The sequence below is a fragment of the Protopterus annectens genome, chromosome 1.part1 (genome assembly GCF_019279795.1).
Source record: "Protopterus annectens isolate FY-2018-M chromosome 1.part1, PAN1.0, whole genome shotgun sequence".
Lineage (NCBI taxonomy): Eukaryota > Metazoa > Chordata > Ceratodontiformes > Protopteridae > Protopterus > Protopterus annectens.
Genome location: NC_056726.1, coordinates 928,595,766 through 928,622,137, shown reverse-complemented (window position 1 = coordinate 928,622,137; position 26,372 = coordinate 928,595,766).

The following is a 26,372-nucleotide window of genomic DNA, read 5'->3' as shown; positions in this document are numbered from 1 at the left end:
GATATTGAAAGCCTTGGCAAGACCTAGATCGGCTGTGTGAACCACCTTACCCTTGTCTACGGGTTTGGTGACTGCTTCAAAGAAATCTATCAGGTTTAGGAGACATGATCTGCCTTTTACAAACCTGAACTGGGTGGGGTCCAGAGTTTGGAGATTACCAATGTCATTGTTTATAAGTTCCATGATGATATGTTCCATGGCCTTGCAGACCAGGCTAGTCAGGCTAATGGGGCGGTAGTTCCTGCGGTCCGTGGTGACTCCCCCCTTGTGGAGTGGGATAACCGTCGCTGTGCACCATTCAGCAGGCATGAAGCCTGAGGTGAGGCTATGATTGAACATGGTACTTAGGTGGGGTGCCAGTTCATTCTGTAGTTTGTGTAGAACGCAGCCTGGGATGTTGTCTGGTCCCATGAATGCTGTGTTCTTGACTTTGGAGAGTGTGGGTTTTATCTGTGCAACTGTGATTACAGGAACTTTGCATTCTTCCGGTATAGAGATGGGTTCTTTAGGGGGTGAGAGGGGGGTAAAGTTAGTACTGAACCTATCTGCCAGGATGTTGGCAATATCAGGTGGGTCTGTATATTTAGTGCCATTGTGCTGTAACTCAGAGCAGATATGAGTGTTGCCATTGAGATTCTTGACATAGCTATAGAATGCTTTGTGGTTGTCTTTAGAATCAGTGGCAATTTTGTTTTCGTAACCAGCTTTGGAGGATTTTATCAGGGATAGCAGCTTCTTACTGAGGCTGACCAGGGAGCTCCTCCACTCATGGGATTTTACTCTCTTTTGCAACAGTTTCCTCCTTCTGTTGTACAGTTTGTATATGGCAGGGACCACCAGATTGGCTTCCTTTTTTTGGAGGATAGCGACTTGGTTCTGTTTGGGATAGCATGATCCATGCACTCATATAAGTGCTTATAAAGTGCAATTGTGTAGGATTCAGTAGTCATAACGGTATTGTCCATCTGCATGGGTGTCATGAAGTTCACCACTTTTGTCTTAAGAAGCATGAAGTTGGATTTGCAGAAATTTTTTACCATGGTTTCCTTAATGGGGGGTGGGGGCATGATGGGGATATCTAGGGTAATTAGCTTATGGTCGGATTTGACCAATGAGGCATTGACTTCAGGTGTAGAACACCAGTCACTCATGTTGGTAATAACTAGATCTAGGATATTGTTGCCCCTGGTGGGGGTGTGGATAAGTTGATCCAGGGTATTGGAGTTTATGAATTCTAAAAAGCGTTGAGCTAAGGATTTGGTACATGAGTAGTTTTCCCAGTTAATGGTGAGGTAGTTGAAATCACCCATTATTAGAGTGTTTGGTTGAAACCTAATATTTTCCAGTACATCAAGAAAAGAGGAGTGGGAATCCTGGGGCATGGTGGGTGATCTGTAGCAAGCTCCAATTTGGATTGCAGTTTTGCCCAGAGTTAGTTGCACTTGGAAAACCTCGGCTGCATTATGCTGAGCAACTAGCCTGGAGGTGTGGATATCCTTAATGAATATGGACACACCTCTGCCTTTGGTGTTCCGGTCCAGGTTACATGGCCGAAAAGTGTGGTATGAGTTATAGCCAGGTAGTGTAGGGGTGCTCTCTTGAGCCTTGAACCAGGTCTCAGTCACTGCACAGATATCAATGTTCTCCATTTTAAGGAGTGCCTCGAGTAAGTGCATTTTGAGATTTAGACTTCTAGCATTGAATAGCATCACCCTCAGTTTTTGCTTGCCTGTTCCTGTTACGGTGGTGAATTTGTCATTTGAACCTTGCCTAAAAAAGGCACTAAAGGGGCAGCAAGAACCTTAGCCATATCTGGAATCCCAGGGGTGACAGGTACAGGCCATCTCTGGCAAAGCATCATCGTCTGTCGACCATGTCATCCCAGGCAGACAGATACTGGATTCCTTTAGAATGGCACCAGAAGCATAGCCAATTGTTGAAGTCAATAATTTTGTCCTTTTACTCCGGCATCATTCTGGGTGATGGCAAAATTCTACTCAGGGCTAGGGTCATACCTGCCTGGGCTACAAGATCAGAGATCTCTTCCATGTCTGTTTTCATGTAGTCCAGGGAGGTACATCTCAGGTCGTTCACACCAACATGGACAATGACAGAGTCGTATTTGTACTTGTGGAGTGACCTGAGTGCGTGGGTTATGTGGTGGATCCTGGCACCTGACAGGCAGCTGACAGTAACCTTCTCCTTTTTTAGCCTGGTGAGTGTGACATCAGTGTGCCTGACTATAGAGTCACCTATGACTAGTGTTTTGGGTACATTGTTTTGCCTTATTGGCTGTGGTTGAGTAGCACACTGATTCTGTGGGCTATGTGTTATTTAGGTTGTGTTGTGGGGTGGAGGTTGCTTGCATTTCTGCTTTGAAGATCTCTATTGTTTGAGCAGATTATTATTGAGAGCCTCCGTGAATGTTTTTGTGTTTCTATGTGTGGATTTTGGTGGTGTAGATTTAGTGAGACTATGTGATGTGTTTGCTGTGGTGCAAGTGTTTACCTTCTCCTCTTGACTGTCAAGTTCAGTCTTGATTGGAGAAACCTTTACATCCAGTTTGGCTAGATAAGTGCATCTCTCACAGGTTGTAGTGTTGGGTGGTAGGAGGAGATGGTTGTCTGTGTACATGAGGCAATTTCTACAGTGCCCCAAGATGCCCAGATTCATCAGATAGACAGGAGAGAACACTGGGAGCTGACCCTTGGACATGCCTGAATAAAAAAAACTATTTTCCTCTAGATAAGTGAGGAAAGTGAGTACAAGACCTGTTTTTCTCTAAGCAAGTGAGGAAAGTAAGTACCGAAACTGTTTTCCTCTAGGTAATGAGGAAGGTTGAGTGCTGTAGTAATTAGTAGGTTATTTAGTGCTTACAAGTTCTGAACAAGTGCTGATCACAAATAAGCAAATTCAAGTGCTAAACTAAGACTATGTATCTGGACTAAACTAGTTACAGAAAAGGGGGGAAACAAGTGCAAATGCGGGCTTTTAAATCAGAAAGTTAAGAGAGATGGAAAAACTTCCCAAACGGCCAATAACTACAATTTCTGGGCCAGAACCACTCCGTATGTGGTAGATAGGCTACCTGGTGCTTACCTCTCCCACTGATAAGCTAGAAGGCTTCCCTTCAACACAGAAAGCTTTGGGGGGGGGGTGCTCAGAAGCTTACATACAGTCCTTGATACAGCAAATCTGAATCTGGACTACACTAGTTACAGGAAAGGTGTATATATATATATATATATATATATATATATATATATATATATATATATATATATATATATATATATATATATATATGTGTGGATCTACCTGACTAACCACCACACGACACAACACAAACAAAACACCACAAACACTACAAACACAACACAAATACAAACAAACAAAATCCAAAACCACACAAACACAACAAAACCAACACCAAACCAACACTAAACAACAACACACAAAACACAACTAACCCTAACCTAACGAAACCCAACTAACCCTACCCGCAGGTCACCCTAACACTCCTCACCTAACCTAACCCCCCCGCCTAACTAAACCAAACACAACCCTAAAAAAAACCTAACTAACTGCACCCTAACCTAAACTACCTAACCCCACTATAATATCCATTATCCCACAACTCGCCGTACAGACCACACTTTACTCTTACTTTTTACACCCTACACGTCGCCATACTTATATCATCACTCATCCTTTCCCATGTTCTCAGTTGTTTGTGTTTTTCTCTCGTCGGGTCTCTGACTTGTCGATCTCTGAGTCGTTGTTGGTGTTGTGAACTGTCGATGTAGTATATATATATATATATATAGATACAGAAAAGTAGCTAAAACAGCAGTAAAAACAATTCAAATGCAGTGCAAGCAAGCACACTTGAGTATGTAGCAATGTTAGACGAAACAGTGTAAAAAATGCAATTAAATTAAAAATGACTAAAAACAAGTGCAGAAGGAGTCTATTAGGTAGAATGAGGAAAAGAGATGGGACTGGGGGGAGTGTCCCAGATAAAATCTACAGTGGGGGCGGGCAACTAAAAAAGCCTCCAAATATAAACAACAACACAGAAATAGGGAGGGTGGGTATGGTAAAACTAACACCTTCAGCAGAGATCTGAAAAACTATACAGTGAAGCAAAAATAACAGTGCACAAATCTGAAGTCAGCCAGCAATGATATAAAATTAGTCAAACAACAATTACCAGTACACAACTCTGAACCACCAGAAAAATAATATACTCAGCTCTGTATATCTCCAAATAGTTTGAAGAGCAGTCTGTCAGGACACAGGAAGGTTGTGGACTTCGCAACTCTGAGTGCACCTATCTAGCAGGTTGACCATCATTGCACCAGTCCATTTGCTGTGGTCCTTAGATGGTTTGTATTGCTATACATTATTATGAAGTTACATGTGGGCCTAGCTGTCATACCCTCACAGAGTGACATCTGCACAGGCCCAAATATGACAGTCAGTCAAAGGGTGACACAAGGCGTTAATACTTTTCTTCCAAACATAAACAGTTGGAGACCAGTTTGGTAATTGCTTGTTTGCTCTTATGGATTTGATGTCTGCTTTTTCACTGTCTGCCATTGCTGTTTTGACATGACCCTTTCCTGTTTTGCAAACAGTTGGCAGGCAAATGCAACATTAGGACAAGCAGAACAGATATACAAGGCATACTTGGGCTCCTTCTGTGACAGCCTGTGTCATTCCAGGGGTATGGCTGTTGGCCAATGACATGTTGTCAGTGCTAACACAGACAGGTGGCAGGCTTTTATACACTGGCAGTACACTGACCTTCAGGTACCTGCTGTCCTACTAGGCACCATACCTCTCAACTTCTGAGAGCCAGACATCTGGACAAAGCCATAAGTGATTGGGGGACAGAGGCCTACATATAGGGACCATTTTTAAGTACTGGCCTTACAAAGCTAGAAATGTGATTCAATAACAGGTTTTGCATTAGCATGCATGTTTCTATGGGGTATGAAGTCTGACACTACAATCTGTCATTATTTTCTGACCTTAGTCTTGCATGATTTGCCAATGAATTGCCAGACAACCACTATTTCATGTTATACAGACCACACTTATGATGCAAACCTCTGGACATTCTGCAATAGGTCTGTAGAGTGGAGAGGTATGATAGGCACTGTGTAGGTTACTCCCAGCTGTGTACTGTCCATATGTGTGGTCTCCTGTCCATGACCTGTACAGCTTTCCTGCATTAACAGATATTGACATCTGGACGGTGAATACCACTCCTACCATGGGTGTAGCTGACATTCAGAATACTTGGCACTGCAGTTCTTGGAACATGGCCTGTCAAAGACAGCACTGTACCTAGGCCACTACAACACAACACCTGGGAGTAAGAGCTCATAGGTTCATAGGTTCATAGATTGGTACTAGGCTATCGGCCATAAGACCAATTCAAGCCTAGCCATAACAATTCCCTGGATATTTCTTCCCACAATATTTACTAATCTGGGCCCCTGTCTAGCAGGGCAAATGACATGGTAACCGGGGTGAATTTCCTATCTCCCATCCAATCATCAAGGTTCCTTTTGAAGAGGGCCAATGAGGTGCTCTGCTTGACATGTATGGGCAGTCTATTCCAGAGTATGGGGAGTCTCTGGGTCAAGAACCTATCCCGCCAGCAAGTTTTGTTCATTGTGATGATAATGTTTAGATCCCTGGAGTGTGTGGCTCTAAGGGATTGGGATTTCTTTAAGTGGAGCATGTCCAACAGCTCAGGGTTTGACATGGCCTTGTATGTTAAGCAGAGATCACCTCTGAGTAGACGATATGCCACAGAGTATAGCTGGAGCTTTTTTAGATGGTTAGCATATGGCATCTGCTTTAGGCCTGTGATTCTTTTAGTGAGGTATTTCAGTGGCCTTTCCAGCTGTTGCAGATGTCTTGTGAGGTACATACCAAACAGGGCATTATACTCTATAACGGGTCTAATGAGGGATGAGTACAGTCAGACAATGACCTCCTTTTTTCTGGATGAAAAGCCCTTAGTGATGAGGTGTGCCACATAGAAGGATTTCCTGACTGTTGTGGGGATGTGGTTGTCGAAAGTGAGGCCACTGTCCACCTGTGTCCCTAAGTCTCTCATCACAATTTCAATGTTTAGTGTCCTGCCAATTATGAGGTAATTCATGGGTACATGTTTTTTTCCAAAGGGGATAACTATAACTTTCTTGGCATTAAGCTTGAGCCCATGGCTCTGGCACCAGGCATCTGTTTCTGTATGGCCCTTTTGTAGAATATCCACATCATTTGGGGATTCAATAATGACTCCCAGTTTGCAGTCATCTGCAAACTTTGTTAGCCAGAGTCCCTTAGTGTTGGCCTGCACTTCAGAGAAGTGGATGCCAAACAAGAGTGGTCCCAGGACTGAACCCTGAGGTACTCCACTTGTCACTTGTCTGGAGCTGGATTTGGAGTCGGCTACTTTTACAGTCTGGGTTCTGTCAGTAAGCCAGTTGGCAACCCATTAAGTGGCATAGGGATTTAAGCCCAGCTTAGTAAGTTTATCTATGATTCCAGAGTGGGGGATGGTGTTGAAGACCTTGGCAAGGTCCAGATAGGCTGTGTGGTCCGCCTTACCCTCGTCCACAGCTCTGGAGACTGATTAGAAGAAGTTAATCAGATTCAGGAGACAAGATCGGCCCTTCACAAACCCAAACTGGGTGGGGTCCAGTGTTTGAAGGTTGCCAGTGTCTTTGTTTATAAGTTCTATGATAATGCGTTTCAAGCCCTTGCAGATCAGGCTTGTCAGACTGATGGGACAGAAGTTCCCAGGATCCAAGGTGGATCCTCCCTTGTGGAGTGGGATAGCTGTAGCTGTACGCCACTCAGTGGGCATGAAGCCTGAGGAGAGGCTATGATTAAGCATGACACTTAGGTGAGGTGCCAGATCATTTTGTAGTTCATGTAGTACACAGCCTGGAATGTCATCTGGTCCCATGGATGCTGTAGTCTTAGCTTTGGAGAGTGCGGTTTCTACCTGTGTGCCCGTGATTATCGGAATTTGGCAATCTTTTGGTATTGAGATGGGCCCTTTATGGGGCGAGAGGGGGGTGAAGCTGGCACTAAATCGACCTGCCAGGATATTGGCAATATCCTTGGGATCAGTATATTTAATGCCATTCTGTTGTAGCTCAGAGCAGATCTGAGCACTGCCATTTAGATTCTTGACATAACTATAGAATGCCTTGTGGTTGTCTTTGGAATCTTTGGCAATTTTATTTTCATAACTAGTTTTTGAGGAGTTTATGAGGGATGTCAACTTCTTACTGAGGCTGGTGAGGGAGTTTTTTGCATCCTGGGATTTTCCTCTTTTCAGCAACAGTTTCTTCCTTCTAATGTATAGTTTGTTTATAGCAGGGGACCACCAGATTGGCTTCTTTTTTTTTGTAGAAGAGCATCTTGGTTCTTTTTGGGATGGCACGATTCATGCATGAGTGGATGCGCTTGTACAGTGCCTTAGTGTAGGATTCTGCAGTCAAACTTCTAGATCCTGTCTGCGTGGGTGTTGTGAAGTTTTTCACTTCTGACTTCAGTAGCATGAAGTTGGCTTTGGAGAAGTTTTTTAAAGAGGTTTCCTTACTGGGGGTGGTGGTGGGATGTGGATGTCAAGGGTGATTTGCTTATGGTCAGACCTGACCAATGAGGGGGTGACCACTGGTGTGGAACATCTATCTCCCATGTTGGTAATGCCCAGTTCTAGCATATTGGAGCCCCTGGTGGGACAATATATTAGCTGAACCAGGGCATTGGAATTTATGAATTCCAAGAACCGTTGGGAAAAGGAGGTGGTACCCGAGTAGTTTTCCCAATTAATGGCAGGGTAGTTGAAATCTCCCAGTATTAAGGTGTTTGTTTGTATCTTAATATTTTCCAGTATGCTTAGAAAGGTGTAATGAGAATCTTGGGGCATGGTGGGGGATCTGTAAGCAAGCTACAGTTTGGATTGCAGTCTTACCTAGTGTTAGTTGCACCTGGAGAATTTCAGATGCATTGTGTTGGGCAACTAGCCTGGAGGCGTGAATATCCTTGGTAAATATGGACACTCCTCCACCTTTAGTGTTTTGGTCTTTGTTTTGTGGCCGAAAAGTGTTGTAAGAATTGTAGCCTGGTATTGCAGGGGTGCTCTCTGGTGCCTTGAACCAGGTCTTAGTTACTGCACAGATATTGATGTTGTCCATTTTTAGGAGTGCCTCAAGAGAGTGCATTTTGAGGTTTAGACTTCTAGCATTGAGTAGCATTACCTTCAGATTTTGCATGCATGCTTGTATCTGTTACGGTGGTGGTTTTATCCTTTGAACCTTGCCTAAAAATGCACTATGGGGTGGCAAGAGCTTTAGCCAGTAACCTGAACCCTAGGGGTGACAGGTGCAGACCATCTCTGGCAAAGCATCGTGGTTTGTCAATCATGTCTTCCCAGGCAGACAAATACTGAATCCCCTTTGAATGACACCAGAAGCTTAGCCAGTTGTCGAAGTCAATCATTTTGTCCTTATACTGTAGTATCGTTCTGGGCGAAGGCAGGATGCTACTCAGGGCTAGGGTCATACCTGTCTGGGTCACATGATCCAAGAGCTCTTCCATGTCTCTTTTCATGTAGTCCAGGGAGGTATGTCTCAAGTCATTCACTCCAGCATGGTCAATGACAGAGTCATAGTTGCACTTGTTGTGGAGTGACTTGACTGCATGCATTATGTGGTGGATCCTGGCACGCAACAGGCAGCTGACTGTAATTTTCTCCTTGTTCAGCCTGGTGAGTGGGACATCAGTGTGCCTGACTATAGAGTCACCTATGACTAAAGTGTTGGGTACATTGTCTTGCCTTAGGGGCTGTTGTTGGGTGGCACACTGGTGTTGTGAGCTATGTGTCATTTTGGTTGTGCCTGGTGTTTGCATTTTGGCTTCGGAGGTCCTTGTTGCTTGGGCAGGTTAATGTTAAGGTCCTCCGCATATGTGGGTTTAGTGTTGCTATGTGTGGGTGTTGATGGTGTGGGTTTTGAAGGGCTATGAGTTGCTTGAGGTGTAATGCAGGTGTTAACCTTCTCCTCTTGACTGTCTAGCACAATCTTGGCTGGAGAGAGCTTTGCTTCCAGTTTGGCTATGTAAGTGCATCTCTCGCAGGTTGTAGTGTTGGGTGGTAGCAGGAGAGAATTGTCTGTGTACATGAGACAGACATCACTGGCCACATCCTGACAGTATTAAACACACATATGCATAGTTTATTGACCTCTGCATATTGTGGACATGCAACAACTTATCATGTTAATTGGGACAGCCCTGGCAATGTTTGCTCTGCTGCTATTTCCCTGCAAACATATATGTTACTGCATTTCTATGGGAATATGTGTGTGGGTGGGGCACACCTGTCAACTGCACAGACTGTGCTGATATTTGCTTTACATTTTGGTTCCATTTAGCATAGGGGTGTGCCCTGTCTTTGAGACTAGAGGCATATCAGTAAAGACCACAGGTCAGACTGTAATGGCATACATTGGAGTTTCAGACATCTTACCCTTCAGAGCCTTACTGCAACTGCAAGATCTACTGTGCTATCACTGTGTAAGGCATTAGGGGGTATTTCATCATTGTTGCCATTTGTGGGCCTTTGCCAGACATTTCTTTATGGTTCTCTATGGCTGACATGTTGGGTGAGGCTGAGGGATGTGTACGGGACCCCCACACGGACATGCATGACTGTGACCTATGACCCCCCACAGTTAGTTGGCCACCCACATATACTGCAGTGGGATTTGTCACCTTGGGTCCTACTGCATAGTGTAGGGATGCCAGTATTGGGCAAACATTCTCTGGTGTCCCACATACTGTCAGCTGTCTACTGCTATCCCAGTAGGCCACCCCATTCTTTTGCATGCATGCAGCAATACCATAGATATGCTACCAAAACATACTACTCCATTAATTTATTGTTAAGAAGACTGACTTACCTTGTGCCTGCTGCAGTTGTGAGGACAGTGCTTGAGGGCTGTCTATATCATATGCATGGAATACACTGCCTATACATGGTAAGATACATGTAGTGTGATGTGTGTGGCATCCATTTTACTGTGTATGCAAGTCAGAGAGAGGTGTCAGTCCCTGGGTCCCTACAGTGTCAGTGTGTGTGCTATGTGTTGTCTCTTTGCCAAGGTCAGGGCATACTGGGCTTGTCTCTGTCTGCCTACAAGAGCTGGCTCAGGAGATTCCTACTCTGGGTCTCTCTGTGCCTGTGGGGACCTTGGCAGTGGTGGGGGCTTGTGTGGTCCATCCCCATGCTGTTCCTGCTGCAGTTGTTTCTGCAGGATAATATTGTGTAGCATGACACATACTATAAGCATGTGTGCACATGTGGCTGAAGAGTACTGCAAGGGTCCACCAGATATGTCAAGGCAGCGGAACTATAACTTGAGCATCCCAACCACACTCTCCATAATGATCCTGGTTTGTACATGTGCCTCATTATGGCATTCTTGAGTGGGTGTTTGTGCATTTCTGATGGGAGTCATCATCCATGGCTCCAGTGCATAGCCAGCATCCCCCCACCAGATGACCCTACATGATGTCCCCCCTGGCAAATCCCTGGTACAGCTGTGAAGATTGCCAGATGTGGGAGTCGTGATAGCTTCCAGGGCTGCCAGCACACACATTAATGATAATGCCTTAGGCATTGCACATGACCTAGCAGTTTATGGAGTAAAAGCCCTTGCGGTTTAAGTAGACCCTACCCTGTTCACCTGGTTGTGCGTTGATGTGGATATGCATGCAGTCTATGGCACCCAGTACTTCCGGGTAGTCTGCTAGTTAGTGGAAGAGGCACATATTGCTGGTCCTCTCCTCACGGGTTCATAGGTTCATAGGTTCATACTAGGCTATCTCCCCTAGGGCATTTATAAGCCTAGCCAGAGTGTGTTTGGCTTTCACCACCCATTTTAAATTAATTTTGATATGCCCTTTTTCGAGGTTAGTATACTGTGCCTCTGTCTAACAGTAACACAGAAGTGATACCCAGGGTAAACCTATGATCTCCCATCCACTCATCAAGATTCCTCTTGAAGAGAGTCAATGAGGGACTTGGCCTAACCTGGACTGGGTTTTTATTCCAGAGTGAAGGGAGCCTCTGGGTTATGAATCTGTCCCTCCCGCATGTCCTATTTATTTCAGTGTTGAGGTTCAAGTCTCTCGAGCACATAGCTCTATGGGATTTGGATTTTCTGAGGTGCAACATGTCCATTAATTCTGGGTTGGACATGGCTTTATACGTCAGGCACAGATCGCCTCTGAGTAGGTGGTATGCCACTGAGTAGAGCTGGAGTTTCTTTAACCGCGCAGCATATGGCATCTGTTTGAGCCCTTTGATCCTCTTGGTGAGGTACTTTTGGGGTCTTCCCAGTTGCTGCAGGTATCTGGTAAGGTACATCCCAAAAGGGGCATTGTACTCAATTATGGGCCTGATGAGGGATGAGTAAAGAGGAACAATGACCTCCCCTGATCTAGATTTGAATCCCTTCATGATTAGGTGGGCTATATAAAATGTTTTTCTAACCACTTTGGCCTTGTGGTTGTCAAATGAGAGATTGCTATCAACTTGGGTCCCCAGGTCCCTAATTAATTCTTCTGTACTTAATGGATTACCACCTATGTGGTAATTTGTGGGCACTTTGTTTTTGCCAAAGGGGATGCCTATACACTTTTGGCATTTAGCTTGAGGCCATGGCTCTGGCACCAGTTGTCTGTTTCTATGAGGCCCTTTTGGAGGATGCTTGTGTCGGCTGGAGAGTCAATTATGGCACCCAGTTTGCAGTCATCTGTGAACTTGGTCAGCCACAGTCCTTCTGTGTTGGCCTGTACCTCCAAGAAATATATACCGAACAAGAGAGGTCCCAGGACTGAGCCTTGTGGGATGCCACTTGTAACTGGTTTGGAGTCTGACATGGCTCCAGCCATTCTAACCATGTGGGTTCTGTCCTTGAGCCAGTTTGCAACCCATCTAGTGACATAGGGGTTTATATTTAAGCTGGTGAGCTAATCTATAATGCCTGAGTGGAGTACTGTATCGAAGGCTTTTTCGAGGTCCAGGTAGGCTGTGTGTACCACCTTCCACTTGTCAATGGCCTTGGTGACTGTTTCAAAGAAATTGACCAGGTTTAAAAGGCAGGATCTGCCCTTAATAAAGCTGAACTGGGTAGGATCCAGTGTCTGTAAGTCCCCAATATCTTTATTTATGAGGTCCATGATGATCCTTTCCATAGCTTTGCAGACCAAGCTAGTCAGGCTTATGGGGTGATAGTTTCCAGGATCTGTTGAAGCACCAGCTTTGTGGACAGGGACCACTGTTGCTGTACACCACTCTTTGGTTACATATCCTGTAGTAAGGCTAAGATTGAACAGTAGTTTTATGTTTGGGTTTAGCTCTTCTTGGAGTTCATGTAGGACGCAGCCCAGGACACCGTCTGGTCCCATTGATGCTGTGTTTTTTGCTTTGGAGAGGGTGGCTCTTACCTGAGCATCTGAGATGTCAGGGGGGGCAGCACTCTGCTGGGATAGATATTTGCCCTTTTGGTGGGGAGGGGGGGGGGTTTGGACTGAACCTGTCAGCTAGGATGTTGGCAATGTCTGTGGGTTTGGTGTATGTTTTGTCATTTTGGACTAATTCTGAGCATATCTGGGAATTCCCACCCAGGTTCCTCACATAACTAAAGAAAGTCTTGTGATTATCCTTAGTGTCCTGTGCAATTTTTCTCTTAAAGCTGGACTTAGATGATTTTATGAGTGCCCGTAGTTTTTTGCTAATACTGATCAGAGATGCCTTCCCTTTTTGGGATTTTGCTCTATCATGTAGTAGCTTCCTCCTTCTAGTTTGTTTATGTCTGGGGTCCACCAGACAGGGCATCTGCCTTTGGAGGATTGGGTCTTGGTTTTATTTGGGATTGCATGATCCATGCATTCCTGAAGGTGTTCATAGAATGCATTTATAAAGGATTCTGGTCTGGGCGTATTTTCCACAGGCTCAGGGGCTTTGAAGGATTCCACCTCGGTTTTGAGGAGTGTGAAATTTGCTTTAGAGAAGTTTTTCACTGTGGTTTTCTGGGCAGGGGATAGGGTCAGGATATGAATATCCAGTGAGATTAGTTTATGGTCTGGTCTTACCAGTGAGGGTTACACTTCTTTTCTGGAGCATAGAGTCCCCATGTTGGTGATGATCAGGTCCAGTATGTTTTCCCCTCTTGTGGGAGTGGTAACAAGTTGTTCCATAGCATTTGAGTTTATAAATTCTAGGAATCTTTGGGCTAGGGTGTTGGAGCTAGAGTAATGCTCCCAGTCTATGTTTGGGTAGTTGAAGTCGCCCAATATAATGGTGTTTGGAGAGACCTTCATATTTTCCAGTGTTCTCAGGAAAGCTGAGTGGGGTTCCTGGGTTTGGGAGGGTGGTCTGTAGCAGGCTATAAACTGGAAGGTAGTTTTACCCACTGTTAGTTGCACATGGATAGTCTCTGATGCTTTGTGTTGTGCCACCAACCTGGAGGTGTGGATATCTTTGATGAATATTGATACTCCCCCTCCTTTTGTGGTTCGGTCCAAGTTTTGGGGCCGAAAAGCATGGTATGAGGTATAACCTGGTAGTGCTGTGGTGCTCTCGGGAGCCTTGAACCAGGTTTCTGTTACTGCACAGATATCGATGTTCTCCATGCTAAGGAGAGTTTTGAGTGTGTGCATCTTGAGGTTTAGACTTCTGGTGTTGAGTAACATTACTCTTAGTTTCTTATCCCTTGTGATACCTATGGAGGTGAGTTTGTCTTTTGAGACTTGCCTAAAAAAGGCACTATGGGGGTAGCAAGAGCCTTTGCCAATATCCAAAAGCCCAGGGCTGACAGATGCAAGCCGTCCCTAGAGAAGCATTGTGGCTTGTTGAGCATGTCATCCCAGGCTGACAGGCATTGGATCCCCTTTGAATGACACCAATACTTAAGCCAATTGTTGAAATTGATCATCTTGTCTTCATATTGTGGCATCATTCTTGGTGAGGGTAAGATGCAACTCAAGGTCAGGGTCATACCGGCCTGGGCTACATGCTCAGAGAGCTCCTCTATGTCTCTTTTCATGTAGTCCAGGGAGGTACGTCTCAGGTCATTCACACCAGCATGGACAATGACTGAGTCATATTTGTACTTGCCTTGGAGTGACCTGAGTACTTGTGTTATGTGGTGGATCCTAGCACCCGACAGGCAGCTCACTGTGACCTTCTCCTAATTCAGCTTGGTGAGTGGGACGTCAGTGTGCCTGATGATAGAGTCACCTATTACAAGTGTATCAGGTGTGTTGTTTAGCCTTAAGAGCTGTGACTGTTCGGCACACTGGCTTTGTGAGCTATGTGTTGCACGTGTTTTGTTTTGGGGTAGCGGTCGCTTGGATGTCTGCTTTGGAGGTCTCTGCTGCTTAGGCAGATTTTTATTTAGAGCCTCCGAGTATGTTTTTGTGTGTTTATGTGTTTGGTTTGCTGTCATGGTAGGTCTATGTGAGACTGGAATTGTAGTGAGTGTGGTTTCCTTCTCCTCCTGACTGGTTACGGCAGTACTGAGTTGAGAGCTTAGCCCCCAGTTTGGCTATATAGCTGCATCTCTCACATGTGTTGGAATTTGTTGGGAGGAGGAGAGGGTTGTCTGTGTACATGAGGCAGTTGTAACATTGCCTCAAGATTCCCAGATTCACCAGCTGGACCGGAGATGAGATTGACAACTGTCCTTTGGACATGCTAGAATAGTATTGGGAATTCCTTTATAATTGAAAAAAATGGCCAGTGGGGAACAAGGTACTCAAGGGGAGTTTATGAGGGTGTAGTGCTTTTAATTTTTTAGTGCTGACTTATATAATTGTTTTAGTGAGCAAGTGCCAGGTAACTTAAATGCAATGTGTTACAGGTAACATAAATGCAAAAATGACAAACAGTAACTTTCTTTCAAGTGAAACAAGGAAATAAGTACAGTAAGCAATGCAGATATCACAAGGGATCCAGAGAAGCACTGAAAAGCCACATTTTAGGTGGAATTAGCATTTCAGGGAAATAACAAGCAAACAAACAACAAGCATACAAACAAAGCTAGATTCAGCAGGCCTGGATCTAGTCTATGCTACAGCAAACAAGGTGTACCAATTTCAGTAAGAAGCAGTTCAAATATGCAGGCACTATAAGCCTTTAACCAGAAATTCCCAGCTCAGAAGCAACTGGCCTGAAGCCCGGTCTGAGCCCCAAAGTGCTAATCCAAAAGACTTAGAAATGATAGCTACTTTAATTTAAGTACTACTAAAGCAGTAATAAATACAAATTGAATACATTAAGAATGCCTGGATTAGTGCTCAAGTTATACAAACAAAGCTAGATTCAGCAGGCCTGGATCTAGTCTATGCTACAGCAAACAAGGTGTACCAATTTCAGTAAGAAACAGTTCAAATATGCAGGCACTATAAGCCTTTAACCAGAAATTCCCAGCTCAGAAGGGCAGAGTCCAGCCTCTCCTCCCACAAGAGTGCAGACCACGAACCCTCTTAATGTAAAACAACTGGCCTAAAGCCCAAGTGCTTAAACCAGAATTAATACAGTTTTAGAATAACAGACACTGAGCCCTCAATCAGCAGTTCCCAACTTAGAAGGATGTAAGCTACCTGTTCTGCCACTACAGTGCAGACCACAAACCTTCTTAATGTAAAACAACTGGTCTGAATCTCAAGTTAATAACAGCCGTTATTAAATTATGTTTTATATATATATATATATATATATATATATATATATATATATACATATATATATATATATATATATATATATATATACATATATATATATATATATATATATATATTATATTATATCAGCTGAAGACAAGGCAGAAAATGAGGGGGGGTGGGGAAGACAGTTTCAACAGAGATGTGAGTAATCACAGTGTAAATTATAAAACCAGAAAAATATGTACAAGAAGGGTGCTAGAGAAGTATATGTGCTCACTGGCATGTGGTGGCATGGCATCCAGAAACTGGTGGAGTACCCTGGATGCAGATGCCAGTGAGATCCCCATGATGTCCCCAGTAGGTCTATGGAAAGTACCTGTAGCTAGTATTCCTAAGGCTACACATACCTTGGTATTCACTGGGATGGTTTCCCCTCTGCTGGCTCTGGGTCTGAGGTGAGGCTGCAACAACTCAATGAGTTGCTGATGTATGTCCCTGTCCACCCTGTAGCTCTCTACTATCTCCATATCATGTAGACCCTGGTAGGTTACCCTGAGTCTGAGCACTCTTCTCGTTCTCCTCAGTGTGCATCGGTTGCCAGCATTATCCTCCTCACCGCCATCAGCCTCTAGCACATATTGATGTATCAAAGAGACAGCACCCCCTAACATTTTGTTGGTTAAAATTCCCCTACGTGTGTACATCAATGGTGCAGAGTTTGTGGGAAAAAACAGAATGAAAGGTGTTTGCACAGTTTATATTGTTGTGCTGCAGATGCTGTCTGTATGATTTGCTGGCTATGATACATTCCACCTGTTTGCTATGTTATTTGTACTTGATTGCTTTTATTCTGCTATTTCCATTTTTTTTCCCTTCCCATTTCCACCCCTTTTAAGCCCAGAGGTGTGCCATGCAAACCTGGTGCCCAAACGTAAACAGTTCTGCGATTTCCATTTTTTTGTTTTGTTTTGTTTTGTTTTAGACAGGGCGCACACCGCTCAAACCTGTTTAGCTAAAGTAAACACTTTGAAGCAGAAATGGACCTCCCTGGATGGGAACAGGCTCTTCATTTCATGGAATTAGTAAATACAGCCTGAGACAGACCCCCTTGCTTAGCTGTGCTTAGCTAGGCTCACATGGGAGCCATGGAGCTGCAATGTGCTTATACCAAGCATGACACACCCTCTTTACATGTCAGCTGCTTCTCCTGCTTACACCACTGCCTTATAGCTCTTACAAGGTTAGATGTAGCCAGAGAATGGTCTCCCATTCATTTAGTGATTCAGTAGAATTTGCTCATTTGCATACCCCACTGCCTTAGTCCCTGGTTACACCACTACACCAGAGCCTTCTCCTTAGCAACCAGTGTTATCTGTTATTGTTTTGATTCTGCATGCCATACACTATGATAGCAAAATGTGGATTTCACTTAAAATTGTTTTTCACACTTTTTTTTATTTTTGGTGCAATCCCATTAACGGCCAAAATCAGCCAAAAAAACCTTTTGTTTGTATAAATTTGCAACTCTTTTCCATGCCAATGGCAATATTTGTGGCCATTGGAATACCTAAGGATTAGAATACATGCTTTAGTTTGAGCTGTCACAACCCAGTTTTGATTTTTGCAGAAATGTACACGGTGAGTAACCGAGTACATTTCTGCAAGCTACACTGTTCTGCCGTGGATACCTGTATGCTTACTGAATCATTAATTGACCTAATTTGCATGGTTTTCACCAGCAAATTAGGTCATTAGCATAAATCAGTCATCTCCATGGCAGAATAGTACTAGTAGGCTCATGCATGCCCCCAGCCTTGTTTACTGGATCGCTGGGTGGCCATATTCTGTGCAGCAGCTGCTGCACTATTCGGACACTGGGTTTTAGCATTATTGAATCCTGGGGTATATATTAAATAAAAAATATAAGTTTACTATCTATTCTTTCATAAATCAAGTTCTGTTAATATACAAGAGATTTATAAATTTGAATTATATTTCCTATAGCTTTTACAAATGGATGCTTAATATCTCTTAATACAAGGAAAATGTTTGACTTAAAGAATAATAATTTAATTTACTGACATAAATTTCTGGATGGGAGTAAAATGCACTCAGCTGATTATCTGATTGCTAGATACAGTCTGGAAAATAGTAGTTGATTAGATACACAAACATGTAAGGAATATATTCAAGACAAAATTAAAATAGCATTAGACATACAAACTAAAATTATTTCAAAAATCAAAGACTTCTTTTCTAATATAAATAATAATCCATCTAAAGGTAAGTGATACTTGTCAGTCATATATAAGATTATTGCAATTAAATTTGTTCCATGTGAATTGTTACAATGGAATTACTCAACAAAAATGAATAAAGAAGAATTTTTCTGAGAAAAGTAAGAAATTATACTTAAAATCTGCAGGAAAATCAATGTCCTCCCTATACTGGAAGATTTATACATGGACATTTTTACACAGAGTTTTTCTAATGCCCCACAAAATTACTGTTATATAGAAATCAGAAAAAATAAAATGCTGGAGATGCAAGGAAGCCCTTAATGCATATTGGGTTCATATGATCATAGAATGCAACACAGTGTCATCTTTCTGGACTGATGTTAGAAACTTTTGCCAAGCATTGTTGTCAGAAAATTGTACTATTACAAATTCCTTCATTTTCTTTCAATGCCCCAATTCCAGACATTATGCCAATATCGCAAATACATCTTCCTTGGTCTGTCCTAGCTATTGTTAGGAAAATTTTTGCTAAAAATTGGAAATGCAAAACTACTCTCTCTTTTACTAGTGAATTTATCTGTCCAGCTAAATTAACTTGTAAAAATGAATTAACAGCCATAAAATGAGAACTAGAAATGTAACTCATCAATACATAGCCTGGCAAAAATTTAATAATCTATTAGAAAAGTACTAATGGTTTTGTGCACATAATTCCTGCTATAGACTTTTGTATGTAGTTTTGTTTTATTTTGTTTCAAAATGTTGAATTATTGTTGCAATATGTAAAATCAAATAAAAACTTTAAAAAAATCTCAAAGACCAGAATAAAAATTTCCAGGTCAGTGAACATCTCTGTGCTATTCCTCTGCCTGACCACCATGTTTGAGAGACCTTCACTTATCCTGATTTGAATATGCAGTATCTTATACAATACTGCAATTCTGCAGATAATTCTTCCTTCTCCAAATGTGCTTCAGAACCATCATTATAGAGTCCCAACCCACTGAACCAAATATTCATAAGGATCACCTGTGCCTCTTTTATCTTTTCCTTTCACACTGGCTCAGAAATGTATAATTTCCAGGGACTAATAAATTACATACCTTTCACAATATCTACTTTTGATTCCCTCCAACTTTGCTACTAATTATACCTCTCAAGCTCTTAGAGCAAGAAATCTAGACAAAACCATAAATAAAAGTAGGACAAAGGCCCAAAAATAGGGAACATTTTTAAATATCGCTCTTACAAACTTGGAAAGTTGATAGGATAACAGGTTTTACATTAGCATGGATTTTCTAAAGGGTATGAAGTCTGAAACTCAAATGTCTATCACTATTTTGAACTTCAGCCTTTAATGTCTTGCCACTAATTTGCTAGAAAACCACAGTTTTATGAGAAATGGACTGAAAATATGAAGCAAAAATCTGGACATTCTGCAAAAATCTGTATAGTTACGAGGTATGCTACTAATGCAACAGACCTATCTGTGTATAACCTAGCTATAATTTTCTTATCACTGTTGCATAAATAAATTAGACTGTAACTTATCAGCTCTTCACATTGTTTCCTCTTTTATTTAACATCACTGTCTCTATCTTCCATATTGATTCTGACACTTTTTCATACCATCTGCTATTAACACACTTTACTAAATACTACCCTAGTTCTGTTGCTATGAATTTGTAATACTCAGCTGAGGAACATCTAGACCATTTGAGCCATCTGCTTTTACATTTTTATTATGCCTGATCATTGTAACCACCTCTTCTGTTTTTACCTGCTTCTATCTTTCCTGTCTGCCTGTCCATGTTCTGGCTCTTCCTTGCCCTCAAACTTCATTTCACTTAGTTGGATTTGTGCATAGCAATCATTTTATAATTTCCTAAATTTGCTGTTACATATTTCTTCTTGGGAATTTTCCGACCTCAATCAGCTTCCACTCCAGCCACCGATGCTCTAGTCTTTGAATCTTTGAGTTCTTTCACTAACCAACCCATATCTACTTCACCCCTGATTTCTCCATCTGCCTCTCCTCTGCTCCACATCTGCCTGCATCTGTTTTCCTTCAGACTCCTGCAACTAATCCTGCAGCTCCTTAATCCTTTCTAACCAACTCATCATCTCATCTGCTGTCTGCTAATCCTTGTCTGCCTTCATGTCTATCTGCTCACAATGTACCACCATTTTTGTTTCATCCACCCAATCCTGTCACTATCTGCGTTGGTATATTCTGTATACTTTCACTTTTTCCAAACAGCCTTTCTCTGTAAGCACCTCTTTAGCCATCTTTTACAGCCCCACTATCAGATCTGTACCGATCTACTTTAGTTAGGTACCATATCCATCTTTCCAATTCCTGCATTCACTTTCTATAACATTACATCCAAGGAGTGATTCAACATTCTTCTTTGATATATGTCTGTAGCAGAGGCATTGCTGTGGTGTGTTGAAGGGTAAGGTTGTTCTGGGTGGAATGTGTTGGGGATATGACTGGCAAATGCTGATAGAGCAGTATTGCAGTACCGGCATTTGCTATTATTTGGAAATGTATGCTGATACTGTATTTGTAGACATGGCTGAACTGTTTCATGGGTGGTGGCATAACTGTAAGAAGTAATTTGTTACAGCTACAGTGTAGAAGTTACAGCTACAGTGTAGAAGAGTTTTTTTTTTATTCTCAGCTTTCTTTGCCTTGGCTAATACTCCAAACCTCTCCCATGAAGTGCAACCTAGTACAGTCACTCTGTAGAAGACTTCAGCTGTAAGGTTTAACAAGGAGTCCAACAATAAGTTGGATTTCTTCTCACAACATTTCTGTGCACTAAATGGGACACAAGCCTCACAATCACCTGCTTGCAGGGAATTGGTGGTCAAATTAGATCCTGCTTGCGCCAGCCCATGTGTAATGGCAGAGAAGCTAGAACACTGCATTTCCCTAAAGAAAGCAGATAAATGGGCTAGAAATGAATTTATGTATTGAGTCTTCAATGTCCAGTTTAGCTGAGAAAGATGGCATTAAGACTTGGTCATGTGTGCTGATCTGTATGTATATATACATATATATATATATATATATATATATATATATATATATATATATATATATATATATATATATATATATATATATATGTCCCACAATGCCAGTGCTGGTTAATGTCAATTCCCAAGTAAAAGTTCAAATGATATATTGACATCTCTGGGTATGCATTCTTAAGGATTGCATTCTTAAGGTCAACACTGCCACAAAGAAATATGACATGAAAATATATGCCATGTTCTGTTTTTTTTTTCCACTGGTGTCCTTATGCAAAATGTATTTAAGTAGTTCACAAAGCCTCTGTGGCACATAAAAATGCAGTAAATTGAATGATATCAACTTGGAATTGAGCCCATGACAAAAGAGAAAATGCACTTATAAATACTATTAACATGACAGGGCAACTGGCATTGGAAGGGTGTACTATGAGGGCTACAGTCTTGGTACATTTATATATCTCAGCACACACCATCTACCAGCCTTGTAAGTGCTGTAATATACAGTGTACCTTTCTTGCAGTAATGATTTTAGGCAACTAAGATTTCTGTGGAAATGTTGCCATAGAATTTAGTCTTATAATAGCTTCAGTACTAATTAACACATGCTAAAGCCAACTTTATTTGAGTGGCCGATGGCATACGTAATGATTTTCTGAGTTTTTGCTACAGGTGCCAGTTCTCTATAGCCATTTGTTAATAATACCAGGTCATTATGACAGCTGTCACAGAAATAATAATGCAATTTTTACCCTTATGTGTGATGAGCTGTTGTTTTCAGTGACAGCATTATATTTTATGGGGTAACCAATAATTAAGAAAGGGCCATACATGTACACTTGCTAAGTGCCACTGAAACAAAACTAAAGGTCTAACATACTTTGAAATCTGTGCTGCTGTTTTCTAAATATTTGCTTAATTCAATAATATGCTGCTAAATTTAGTACTGCATGTTATTGTACCTGTAACGTATTTCTTTTAAAGTAAACACACAGAGGTGCATTTTTGTTATAATCATTGATATAAACAATGCAGGTGACAAAGAACACATCATCATCCTTAGCAACCATAGAACACAACTGCACTACAAAATGAATAATATAAGCTATATGTGCAGCTCAGTGTAAAGGGCAGAAAAACAACTCTCTCTTATGTAAAGGTAAACTATCTCTAATGTGGATTCAAACCCTGCTCATCTTGTGCTGTTAGTTAGAACATACTTCACGCATTGAGTCACTGAAAAAGTTACATAATAGATGCATTTTCAGCATTTAATTGTTGTGCAAACTGTTGAGTAAAGCACCCTGGAGCCTGTCTCATTTGCACAAATGATGGTTAAGTCTTTCCCCATGCAATTTAGGTGTATCAGACACACTAAATTGGCCATAGGTGTGAGTGCTTGCATGAGTGTGTGGTGTGTACAACTACCATAGCAAGGTTAGCTACCCGGCGATGTAAACCTTGGCTCTATATGAAGTGACACTCCGACCCCATGTTTAAATAGAAAAAAATGGAAAAAAAGTGGTTGTGCATATTTGGATGGATGAATGGATGTGAGCTGTCATTCAGCAAAAGCCATCACTGATAACCATTGATGTTCAATGCCAACCACTGAAGAAATGATAAAGCCAAAAAATATATTCATAAATTCCTGTAATGATTTCACAACTTTGTGGGTAGACAGCACCTTCACAAGATTTGAATACTGCCCCTGTGACATTATAATGAAACATTACATGGTGAGCATGTTTATCATCTTAATATTTATAAACACAATTAGAAAAAGTGAAGCATTGTATTCCTGACATTTCGATTTACTCTTCACTATAACCATGTTAGCATACCGCCTGATGTCCTATCAAAGTTTAATTCTTTGACTTTGATCTTTGCAGAAGTGAGGATGGTATAGCATGGGATGCTGCAAACAACTGTCTGCAACAGAAGAGTTTCTGATTTCAGTTTGTGTGCATTATTTCATTGTATTACCTTTACACCATGACTGTATTACATTTTTTGCCATCAGTATGTTTTGTATTTTTCTGTCTTTCTAAGTTATATAGATCCTAAGAGTTGCAGCCACTTTGTCATTACAGGCACTTAATCTTCTTATAAAATGTTAAGTGAAGTGCATACAAAGATTGTCACCTAACTCAGTAAATGTAACTTAAAACTTCTAAGTAAAGCTTTTCTGTTTAACACACCCTGTGTAAGCGTACTTCTTGTTAGCATGCACAACTGCTAATGAGTCACATGTGTAAAACAATACCTAGCCAAAGGTCTTAATACTCACACTTGTACTGTGCACGTTATTGTTTTGGTACTAATACTTTGTTCACCTGCCCAGTACCCTGAGCAGATGAGTAATTCTTCAATAATAATTAACATATTCGATGTGCACATGATATAGGCAGAACCTGAGGCTATGTTACTGCCATCATTCTGGGGAAGTCTGCTGGGGATACCAAGTGCTGCCAAACAAAACTGTTGTTGACAATACAGCTATTGGATTGGTTAAACTTTTAGAATTGTCTGAAAGCTTTCAATGTATGTAATGTTGTTTACAAATACTGCTTCCTAGTTAGTCTTTGAATATTTTTATTTGTAGTGATTGCTGTCTAACCTTGCAAAGTTGTATTTTTGAAAAACACACACAAAGCTTTTGTTATTGCAGTTATTCCTACGTTTAATTCTTGGGGTTCTGCCAATATTCTTAGGATGCTCAGATAAGTCTGTGTGAGTTATTGTACATTAAAGAAACTCTTCTCTACTTATACTGTTCTGTCTGCCTGGTAGTTGTTTAAAATATTCCTCTATGTACATGCAGTCACTTTGCTCGATTGTAAAGCTATAAATGTTGTTCGTTTTTTTTTTTTTGGGGGGGGTGCATATGGAAATATTACCAGTCTTGGCTTTACAGTTTCAGTACTGTGATGTATGATTATAAATGATACCTCCATAATAAATATTTGCTCTTCAGACGTATATTACCCTGTGTTGTTTGCTGTAATAGAAATCTTTTATTTCTATCACAAGAAGCATATGGCTTCCAAATTGAAAAGTGGGGATCAGGCCTATGGAAACTTTCATTTACAGATGCTGAGAATTAAGTCATTATACAGGTCCTTTGTCTATATGAGGGCAATGCTACAAGATGCTCATTCAATTAGCAAACGTTTCTATGATTTTCTCTGGTGACAGATGTTTCATGATGTGAATCCTGTGGGTGTTCAGGGATGTGACTACAATAGTGTCAGACATAGGGCCACTGATATGATAAAAAGGCTATAGACAGAACAAAGGCGGTGCCATGGCAGCAAAGAGCCACTGGGGTGGTCCTTCTACCAAACTACCATTCACTGAGATGGACAAGTCCTGTAGACAGCAAGGGACACAGGGAACTCAGAAAAGTCTCATAGTGCTATAATGGATGTTACCAAACTACCATTCACTGAGATGGACAAGTCCTGAAGACAGTAAGGGACACAGGGAACTCAGAAAAGTCTCATAGTGCTATAATGGATGTTGGGGTTGAGATTGAGGAAAATCAGTGGATTTTTGCTAGTAATCCCCCAAGTATGTTATTCAAATATGTAAATTATTTAGTTTACAGTCTCTATTAATTTGACTTGTGTTATATGCTAATAATATCTCTATCTAGTGAAAATTGTGTGTCTAGGGACAGCTGCCACTGAAGAATAAGCACATGATCTGTGCATACATTTTTTGTCATTGGTTATATGTATTATAGTCTAAGGTTATTTGCATTCTTATATGTGGTTAATTTATTCAGGTATAGTTTTATATAGTAAGCATATTTGTATTTCTTTTATTTTTTTGATTTCTTGGTGTGTTTGTAAGTGAGGCTAGAACCAGCACTGCGGTCCTCCCTTCTCCTGATTTTAGAGGATCAGTAGCCTCTGATGAGGAAGGCAGTGATGAACAGGTACAGACTAGGGGTTGCATATGGAATGTCTGACTTGGAGGGTGTGTTGCTCGCATCCCCTCCCCATATTCTGGACAAAGTCATTATGCCTACACATACTCATGCCAAAGAGCCATCTGAGAGAGGACAGGTTGATGGGGACATGGTTAATTGTGGTAGTGTATATCTGATTAATTTCAGAGAAGTAAATGGCTCAATAAGCACCATGTGTCAGTATCACAGGTAAACTCCCTTTTCAGCTGAAGAACAAAAACAAAACAAAATGAAAAACGATTGCTGCATTAGATTACATCCACATGACCTCCTGCTAGCTCTTCCACCGAAGATCAAAAAAAAAAAAAAAAAAAACAGGACTTCCCTGTAATAACCCAACTGTTACATTGTAGCAATCTTATTATTACAGTTGTATTCCCCTTATCCCCCAGCTAGCTTTTCCATTTGAAGACGAAAAAAAGAAAAAAACACTTGACCATAATAACCCAGTGGCTACATTGTACCATCAGATTACTACATTTACAATTTCACTCATCCCAGGCTGTCGTCCACTGAAGAGCAAAAAAATACTGTACTGATCGTCAAACACAAAAATGAAGAAATGCAGATGGCCACTAGCTCTAGGTATGATTTTTATTGGAAAAAAAATTAGCACTTTTGTCCATTTGTTTACTGTAGACTTCAGATTCAAAAAACAGTTCTCCCATCATCAACTTTTAAATATTAAAAACAACACTGCCATCTCATGGTTAAATTGCTATATTACATATATTAACTACATAATATAAAAGCATATTGTACATAATATTCCCTTGAAAATCACTAAAATGCTTCCATAAGTTACATGAATTGCTATGAATAATAATATTATAATGTTATAAAATAGTCAGTACTTTCACTAAGTAGCTAAACTCTAAATCTTGGACCATACCTCTCAACCTCTTAGAGCAAGAAATCTGGACAAAGCCACAGATAATGAGGGGTCAAAGGACTAAAAACAGGGATAATTTTTAAATATTGCTCTTACAAATTTACAAAGTTAATATCATAGCAGATTTAGCATTAGCACAATTATTTTTGAAGAGTATGTATGAAGTCTGAAACTTAAATGTCTGTCATTATTTTCTTACTTTAATCATTAATGACTTGTGAATGTTTGCCAGAAAACCACAATTTTATGAAAAACGGACCAAAAATATGAGGCAAAAATCTGGACATTCTGTGAACATCTATACAGTTGAGAGATATGTCTTAGACCTTTTGTTGACAAATAAATGTGTAATATAAACCCTGTATTTAATGCCTGGGGTATAAGTTGCATTCAAAAGTAACTGCCAATGTAACAGCAAAAAATGCTGTAGTAATCATGTCATTACAGTCATATC